Consider the following 10,390-nt stretch of genomic DNA (forward strand, 5'->3'; position numbering starts at 1 on the left):
GCACTCCATAAACCCTGAATAATTAATCTTCCCATCATGTCTGTGAGTTATCTAGGTGAGTTGAATTAGCCCCATTTTATAGGCAGGGCAACATGGAGAGATAGAGAAGGTTATCATTTGAGCATGTCTGAGTTCAAGTGTAAAGTCCCATCTCTTGTACTACATGAAACCCTTTTCCTTGCTTACGGTTAGTTCTGCTGGGTTTTTATCATGTGTATTATATTATGTTTGCTTTTTCTTTGCACATTTCCAAAGGAAAGATATCAGTGGGAGAGAAAAGATGAACACTGAGTGATGTAACTTCACAAATAAATAGTCATTCCAGATAATTCTTAAGGGAGTGTTTGCTGGATCATCTGTTGGTAAAGTTGAGGCAATGGCCTTGTGTAACACCACATTTGTGTGGACTGAGGGGCACATTCTAATTTTGAGGTCTCCTTGCACATTGTCTTTTTGTTGTCAAAGACTGCTACTTTGGGGTCAACTGGCAAATAACAGGATGAATCATGAATAGAAGATCAGGCGTATTCGCATTAGCCATTAAATTAGCTTGATTTATTCAGATTCTTTTGATTGTTATGCCCAGATAACATCAAGGGTTTGCTTACTGATTGGTGATCAACAGCCATGACGATTAAAACAAAACAGAATTTAAAAAATCTGGTGCAGTTTTAATTTTTTTTCAGAAAAAGAGAAGTCTCTTTTTGTAGTGCTTACATATCAGTGTTGAGAACCACGGGCAATGGGGTAGGAGTATTCCATGCTTTCTTGTCCTCTGAGATGTCTGCCACTCTACAACTTTCTGTTCTTCTTCCTTGCCTTGATACATTCCTGCTAACATTTCAGGACCCTCAAAAGCAACAGTCTCTGTCTCTCACTTAACCCATCCTTTCCTTTTGAATCCACATTGTATTTTTTTGAAGCTGTCTATGTAAGCCTACTGTCTTATCATCTTGCTAGATTATAAACTTCCTGAGGGTGAGGACCAAAAATTATTCATTTTTATATCCTCTGAAAGCCTCGTGATATTTTTCTATTCTTACTATTTGAATAGTGTTCAATTCTATGCTACAGTAACTAATAAAATGAATATATATATATATATCCTAGTGATATTTTTCTATTCTTACTATTTGAATAGTGTTCAATTCTATGCTACAGTAACTAATAAAATGAATATATATATATATATATATATATATATATATATATATATATCCTCCCCTAGTTGAGTTCGACTTGGATGGAGGACCTACTCTCAGAAGTAAACCCCACGAGGATGTTAACAAATGCTTTGTTATAGTTACTATTAGGAGTGTATCTAAATCAAATCCAGGATCACAGTTTTGGTGAATTACACAGTTTTTGTAGCATTCAAATAATAGAAACTCCAAAACCTTTCAGTTCCAATTTTTGAAAGGATCCAGTTGCCTTAGTAAGAAATCAAAGACTAGGAGTGGAAGCTCTGCTTCTGTTTCATCTATAAGAAAAAAATAAACAAAACGTGATGGGATATAAATAGGAGGAGAGCATGTTCTCATAGGTACTCAAGAATTAATTCCACTGCTATTCACCAACCTTTAGGAATGTGGAAATAATATGCCTATTGGCTATTTACGTTAGAACAGATGTAGAATTAATCGGTCTAGCTAACAGTACCAGGTCTGCCTTGGCCAGTGAAAGATTTTACAATACTTCTCCCAAAACAAGAATCATTAAAAAGTCTCTAAACCACATTATTAGTAGGCCCAAATATTGCCCTTGTGTCATATTTACTCATGTTTCCCCTCTCATGAATCATTTTCACCTTCTCTCAGGAGACACAGGGTCATTTCTCTCCAGAGCTTCCCCTTCCTGGAAGGCAGTTTTCTTGCCTATTGCCTCCATGCTTTCTTGGAACGAACATTGCACCTGACCTGAGCACTAGATCTTCAGCTGCTTTTAGGATGAGGAGCCTCTGTCCCTGGTGAGAGTAGGCAACAGTGGATGGCCCTGCTGGATTTCAGAGAACATAAAGTGACCCTGTTAGCCATGGTATTTGAAGCTATCTACCCCCTAATTCTTTTCTTCTTTGTCTGCCCTTTTCCTACTGACATAAAAGCGGAGGTAAATTATTCAATAAACATTCTGGATTCCTAATCACCTTCCAAATTTGAGCTATACAAAGGTAGTTATTAAATGTTAGATGGGAATGACATCTACAACCCACAGAATGGATTAGGGAGACTAAGAGCTTTATACCATGAAAGCCAAAGTTAACAGCATTTGACTTAGTGGGAGAGGACCTCAGCTTGGATCCAGCCTCAACACTTTTAGACCAATTCCACCCAACAGCCAGTAAATGTAAATTTCAAATATGTGAATAGCTCTTTTGTTTTGTGAGAGTTGTCTAGACTCCTCCTTGCTTGATTTATGTCCACATGTTCCCAAACATCCTATTTTTCTGTCTTGTTCCTCTCTTAAATCCTAGATTTCTTTAAAACTTGGTTTTAAGACAGGCAAGACACTGAAGACATCTGACCTGGGCACCCAACCCAGTCTGTAAGGTGAGGAAAAGCTCTCCTTAGCAGATGGCATTTCAGCTCTGGCCTGAAGAATGAGTGCAGAGCTGGGAACAGCCTTCTGACTTTGTTGTGGAGAATGAGCTAAAGTGAGGTGAGACCCACTAGCATGTCACTACCATGACAGAGGGATTTGGGGGGCAGGTGGGTCTTTTTTTTTTTTTAACTGTCATGTTGTTGGATTCTAGAATACTACTTAGCTGGTTAGCACAAAAGAGGAGCTTCAATATTTGTTGAATGAATGCTGAGTGAATGGTAGTAGGAAAAACTTTTAGAAGGTATCTCAATCAGTTCAGGCTCCTATAATGGAATACCACATATTGAATGTCTTATAAGCAGCAGAAATTTATTTCTCATAGTTATGGGGACAGGAAAATCCAAAATCAAGGTGCCAGAAGATTTTATATCTGGTGAGAGCCCGCTTCCTGGTGCATAAGTGGCTGTCTTCTTGCTGTGTCCTTATATGGTGGAAGGGGTGAGGGAGCTCCCTGGGGTCTCTTTTATTAGGGCACTAATACCATTGTTAAGGGCTCCACCCTCATTGTTTCAACAAATGAATTCTGGCCTGGGAAGGGGTGAGGAGGGAAAAGACATTCAGTCAATGGCAAAATGAAAGAAATTCCAACAAATAATTTAGGCATGGAATAATGAGGGCCCGAACTGAGGTACAGGAGGAAGAAAGTTGGTATGGATTTATTATATCTTTTAAAGATGTTATTTATTTACTCATGAGAGACACACAGAGAGAGGTAGAGACATAGGTAGAGGGAGAAGCAGGCTCTATGCAGGAAGCCTGATGCAGAATTTGATCCTAGGACCCCAGGATCATATCCTGAGGCAGACCTTCAACCACTGAGCCACCCAAGCGCCCGTAATGTATTTAATAGATATCAATAGTGTATTAACAGATCTTACTGACTGGGATAATAATGAAAATTGCTTCTAATTACTGAGCACCTACTGTGTCCTGGACTCTGGTAGATTCAGGAGAAGATGTTTAACATATTTAACTCATAATCTACTCCAGCCTATGTTCTGGAGAGCCAGCAACTTAATTCACTCACTGTTGAACCTTAGTGCCTAGCGGAGCACCTGATACATTTCTTTTTGTAGAATGACTAAACGGGCCCTGATGGCAATTGGCAATTCTTCAAGATAAGCATTGTTATTAGCTGACAAATAATCTCCATTTTACATTTAAGAAAGTAGGTTAAGTTTAAGTTAAGCCTAAGAAAGTTAAGGCTCAGAATGTTTAAGTCATTTGCCTGAGGTCACAAAGAGTCCAGATTTGAACCCAGGTTTACTTTGCCCCAAAGCCTCTGCTTCCTCCTCTGGTTTGCTGACCACTATCCCATGGAAGTACTTTGAGGGTGAGAGGATGGTCCAAAGTTCTTAATTCTGTCTACCGGGCAGGTGGTGATCACACGTTTCAGTGAGAGGGGCCAAGGAAAGGAGCAGGTGGGTTCCAGGCACGTGGACTTTGAGGGGCTGTGACACATCAAATGGGGATAAGTGAAGGAGTAGAAACGCGGTGTGAAATTTGGAGGAAAGACCTGAGCTGGAGACGGGAATTGGGGAATTACCTATTGTGGATGCTGGGGTGAAGACCCCGGTGTCCAGCACCAGCAGCTGGAGAGTGGACACAGCTAAGAAGGCAGCTCCCAAATGAAAGGAGTGGTGGGTCCCAGCAAATGTGAGAGGAGGGAGGGGGGAGGGGAAGAGAGCGAGGGATGTGAGCACTTGCCCATTTGGATTTGTGATTGAGGAGAAAAATTTCAGCGCCCATGTGCAGCTGAGCGGGGTCTGAATTGAGAGCACAGACATTGAAAAGCGAGCTTGGTGGGGACATAAAGGCACAGACTTATCAGTTAGAAGCTTGGCTGGTCACCTGCCCTAAAGCAGAGGGCTCAGGAAATGCCTTTTCTCCCACTTCTGACCTTTCTGGAGATGAAAGCAGGCTAAAGGGTGTATCAAGCATAAGCTTTATCCCAATAAGGCAAAGGCGAGGGCAGGTGTGAATGTCGGAGTGTGGACTTTACACGGATCAGGTGGTTGAGCATGTGTGTGTGTGTGTGTATGCACGTTGTTTATGAATTTGTATTCATTCGTTATTCAGCAAATATTTACTGAGTGTCTCTCCTATGCTCCGCACTGTTGTAGGAACTAGAGACACAGGAGTAAACAAGAAAGGCAAGAACGAAATCTCTTTCCTCATGGTGCCTACATCCTCGTGGGTGTGTGTCTGTGTGTGTGTGCACATGGTGGCTTTGGAGAAGGAGAAAGCAGAAAAAGAGGATGGGGGCTTGGGAGTGGAGGGGTTGCGATCGTAGGTAGGCAGTCAGGGAGATCCTCCCTAAGAAGGTGGCACCTGAGTGAGCTGAAAGAGGTGAGCCTTGGTGACATCAGTTTTGAGGAGTGCTTCAGGCAGAGGGTACATAATCATATGAACAGCTCAGGATTTTTTTTTCTTCAAAATCAGCCATTTCCTTTCTCCTTGAGTCACTCTGCAGAACCAGCGCAGGGTGGTGAGTATGAAGCACTGGAAAAAGAAATAGTTCTACTGAGAGGAACTTGTCAATGGGGCCACTTAGTCATGGCTTCCCCTGGTCAACTTCTTGGGCCCTCGGGGGTTGTCAGCATAAAACTGACCAAGAGAGAAAGACCTGGTCACCCGGTGAGGTTAGGATGGCAACTGTAGAGACTGGTGAAATTTAAAATATCAATTTCCCCTTCAACTTTTATGTGCAAATTGACAATTATGTTTCACTAAGTATAAATGAGTTCATTTTGCCTTTGCTTGGATCCAGTGTATGAGAGAAATGTTACAAATCATCCTTTTGTATTTGCTAAATCTGGACCTAATTCCATTTTTCAAGAAATCGTGTTTGCAGAAATAAGGCCACATGGAAATGAACAAATAATGAAAAATGGAATATAACAAACCCCTGAAGTCCTAGAGAATTAAAACGCTGCCAGAATTATTTATAAAATGTGTACCAGCATCCAAAAGTATTTACATTTGCTCCACGGCTTATAAAATCTGGTGCAATCCAAACAGACTTGGTAGTTCCAAGAGACCCAAAACATGTTTCTGAAATCCCGTGGCCAAGTCCAATGCAAAGCAAAGAGGCCCATATGGTGGGATCATAATCTTGACATGCGAAATTCTTTGTAACTAGAGATCGTTAGGAATTCGGCATGTAACTCTGGGTTACTCCTTGGTTAGTCCATAAATATGAGACAAATAGCCAATTTCCTGACTCCGTGAGGTTGGTGCAATGAAGGGAGAGTCAGGAGTCCTGAATTTTGTGGTTGGGGGGGGGCAGAAGGGGCTGGCGTGCACAGAGATCAACGTGGGGGAAAAGTGAATGAGGATCACAAGGCCCTTTGGGACACAAAGGAGTATCTCAACACTAAACAGTATCTCAACGCTAAAAGTGATTTATTTATGTCTGAGCAGTGTAGAATCAAGATCAAGCACGGGAGATGCCCTAGTATAGAGCAACGTTGGGAGGGATGGCAGTGTTGGAGAGGGACTTCGGTGTGCGTCCTCCATGGCACATTTCTTGCTTCCGTGACCGAGCCGGGTAGTGGCAACACAATGCCATCCATCTGTATCTCTTTGAAACAAGAATCTCACATTCAAGCGTCCCTTTTAAATGGTGGATGCAAGAGCCAACTCTTGCTGCTAGCACGAGGTCTCACAAGGCTGTTAATCATCAAGTACTGATAGCTACTGTTCCGCGTTGGATGAATACCAATTAGAGAGATGGGGACGACCTGAGGAATGGAGAAGCCGAGCAGTGGGGGACTGGCTTTGTTGTTTTGGGGAGGGGTTGCCAAAAAAATATTACCTGGGGCGCCAGCGCTCTTCTCGCCAACCCTGAGGGGTGACTGATGAAAACAGCAGACTCATTTACAAAGTATAAAGTAGGGGATGGATCAGAAGCATCCTATTATTATTAATGGAGTTTGTTTTTCTGGGTGGTGAGAGCTGAGTCTTGTCGCTTGCAGTTTTAAAATCGGACAGCGTTTGTCTAAACTTTATGATTCTGTTTGCTTTTCTCTTATGGTATCTCCTAAAAGAGGTTGTGTGAAGCTCCGGGGAAGCGTAGAAAGAAAGGTTCTGGAAACAAACAAACAAAAAAACCTTAACCATCTGCAAGAGAGGAACTTACCAGGGAACATTTTAGGAAAATAGAATAAAGAGTCCTTGCAAGTTAAAGAACATCGCAACGGGGAAGAGTCCAAATTAATTGGAGCAGGTAGCTTAAACCAGGAGGGCTTTCATCACAGTGAGATCTCGTTTGCTCCCGTGCAGCTCTCTCCCCGGCCAGTGACTTCCAGACCAGCGTTCAGCCTGGGGCCTGGCTCTCTGGATCGGGCCCTCCTTGGTCTGTCTGGCGCATGTCCTCGTCTGGTACCAGAGATCTTCCCGCGCCTTGGGTTGCATCGCGGAGGCAGTGATTCTCAATATGATCAGAAGGTTTTATGACTGGCTGCTCTATCAGAAGCAAACTTGTTGAGAACCAACGACCTGCTTGGGAATCGGGAAGGAAAAACCGATTTCCCCCTAGTTTATTTTAGAGTTGTCTTCCCCTGTCCCCGAGTGCTGAGAGCACAGCGTGGAGCTGTTCAGAAAACCTGATTAGGTCCCACCGTGCTAAGCACATAGAGTTTCAAGAGGCTGGGAAATTGTTACCAATGGAAGTAGTGTGAAAAATGGTCCATGTGGGGGGAGGACAAAAATTAAACTGAGATGACTAAGAAACATATTAACTAAAATTATGTTTGATTTGCCATCAATTGCTCTCTCTTCTAGATGCTTGGGAGAGTGCCTCCATGGGGAGCTGAAAAGCGTTCAAGGCCTCTTCTGAATTGATGGTGCTCCCAGGGCTGATGGAAGAGTTTAGGAATAGGGAGAGCCATGGGGACCTTTCAATTAGGCAGGAGGCCCTTGTGTTAGATTTGAGAAGAAATAAGAAAAAAAATCATTTAGCCAGATGAGTTGTTCGTTTGTTCTTTTGTTCCTTGCATATATAGTAGGCGCTGAAAAGATATGGATTGAATAGAGGAATGTTTATTCTAACATACTAAAATAATATGTTATTTGAAACCAAGTAGTGGATCTAGCCAGAATTTGTTTCTCAGATTATTATTCTATGACAAGAAACACTTCACTCTGTGTGAAAATAGAGTTAAAAGACAGCTTTGCAGAAATTTCCCTCGGATTTGAGCTTATTGGCTCATTATTTGCTCAAGTGATTCATGATCTAGAGATTGTGGAAGTCATAGCAATCCTGAAATTGCCAAGTAGAAATAAAAGCAAACCCTATGTAGCACGTCTTAGATTGAACATAATCATGGAGGCAGCTGACAAGCGAGTATATTTTGGGGAGGAGAAGAATCTACAGAGGTTGCCTTGAGCACAAAGCAGATCTCGGCCTTTTGGTTGATGTATGAGTTACCATAGTGATTGCCTGAACTTTGCTGTGATTAAATCTTTTTTGTATCTGTGTAAATATGATGCAGTGGAACTCATGTAGCTAGATTTGTGTTTGCGTGTTCCCTTTTTCTTAAAGATCACTAGAGGGTATATGCTCTCAAATGTTGATGTTCTTTGCAACCTTCTGCCAAAATCACAGAGAATGGGAAGCAGTGTTCTGTCCTATTGATGGGATGGGATGAAAAAGTGGGAGCCTGAGAAGGCCATGGAAGAAGGCCTGTGGAATCATTCTGGAGGACACACACTCCTGATGGACCAGATTTATACAGGACAAATGGCACTTTTTTTTTTTTTTTTTTTTTTTTTTTACAAATATCACTTTAAAAGAGGTGGGGTTTTTTTTGTTTTTGTTTTTGTTTTGTTTGTTTGCTTTTTTTTTTTTTTTGCATAAAGATTGTCAGATGACAACTAGTTCAACCCAGACAGATGAAGAAGAAAAGCAGCATAATATCTAAAAGAAAACCTGGAAGAACAGAAAACTTCATAAACTTAAGCTGCCAAGTTGCAGCAGATTGTGAGATCCGGGGAGACATTATGTCAGATATGGGGAGAAAAGTGATCCATCCTAACAGCAATCCAAGTGCAGAAAGATCAGTCTAAGGACTAACTTGAAAATGTATAGCATCAATATCTTGTCATGGTTTCTGAGAGGAGCTCAGTGAATGCACCTCTTCTGGAAAGAAGAGAGGGGATTCAATCCTCTAGACCGGTGTAGTATCTGTGAAGAATTCTCAGAAGCTGCTAAAACAGAGTGTGTTTTTGGGGATCAGCCAAATTGTGAAAGCCAAGGCAGTGACTGACAGGTGGGGAAATAGAGAAAGGATGCAAATTGTCCTGGGACTGAGAGGCTTTGTGAATTTGGGCTGCCCCGGGTGCCTGAAAACAGGAAGTCAAGGGCCTGGATACTGGTTCTGAAACTTAAATATGTGAATGAATCAGCTGGGGATCTTGGGAAAACATAGATGTAGATCTGGATACAGTAGGCCTGGGGTGGGCATAAGATTCTGCATTTCCGGCAAACTCCCAGATGGTACTCGGATGCCATTTCAGAGACCATACCTTGAGGGGCTGTGGGCTACTTCTAAACAGCACACTTAGAGTTGCTAATCACAAGGGCCCAGGTCATTAGGTCACAGTTTGGGTAACTTAAATTGTTGTTGAAGACAACTTTTTAGGATGGTGATATGTTTGAGATTACATGTTTAATTTTATTAGGTAATTAGTTAACATGTTTGTAATTATCAATATTCTAAATATATTGGATTTTAGGTTGTGTAAGGGGCCTTTGGTGACAACTATTGTATCAATGTCCTATTCACATTACTGACAATTTGTCTCTTCGGTTGTTGGGAATTGATCGTCTCTCTCCAGATGGTATTATGCAGGGAAAACCTGAGAAGTGACATTACCTTTATCATTTCTAACTGCAACAGGATGTACTAGGACTCCTTTCTTCCCCTTTCTCTTGACTTTTTCTTTCTTTCTTTCTTTCTTTCTTTCTTTCTTTCTTTCTTTCTTTCTTTCTTTCTTTCTCTCTCTCTCTCTCTCTCTCTCTCTCTCTTTCTTTCTTTCTTTCTTTCTTTCTTTCTTTCTTTCTTTCTTTCTTTCTTTCTTTCTATAAACCACTATTGAGTCTGTGGATCTAGCCAAATCCCTGGAAATAATCCAGACCTAAACATTTCTCTTGCCCATTACAACTGAAACAGTAGTAGCAAAATAGAAATAGCTCTATTTACTAAGACATTTTCCCCCTACAATTTAAGATTATAACTGGCATGCCAAATCGATATTAGGGACATGTTTAATACACTTATGTATTTTGGGGGTGGGGAATAGAAATAACACCTTTTATTTCAGAATCAGTTTGAAGGGAGCTGACTTTATCCACTGAATAGAGATCGCAGCCCATAATCTTGGGTTTCTGAGCACACAGCACCAGTTTAGCTTCTAATTTACTCTCGGGTGACTTAATGGTATTGCTTAATTATAACAGTTGCAAATTCCATCCTCCAAAATATATCACAGGCAGCCAAACATCTGCAGGGTTTTGTAGCAGGGAGGTTGCCAAAATGAAATGCTCATTTTTTGTATTATTTTGCTTTTATTAGTTTTTAATACATATATGTAATAAACAAGATGAGCAAGACAGCACTTAAATATGCACCAATGGTAATCAAACTTAAGATATTAAGTTGCAAAAATGCCCATTCTATGGAAAGGAATATGCTCCTCGGGAGAATCTGGGCTGTGACAGGGGACATTTTAAAATAACATTAACTTTTCAGTGGTAGAAAAGGAGTAGGAAAACTTCTCAACATGGGAA

This window comes from Nyctereutes procyonoides, unplaced genomic scaffold (genome assembly GCF_905146905.1).
Source record: "Nyctereutes procyonoides isolate TBG_1078 unplaced genomic scaffold, NYPRO_anot_genome, whole genome shotgun sequence".
In the NCBI taxonomy this organism is placed as follows: Eukaryota; Metazoa; Chordata; class Mammalia; order Carnivora; family Canidae; genus Nyctereutes; species Nyctereutes procyonoides.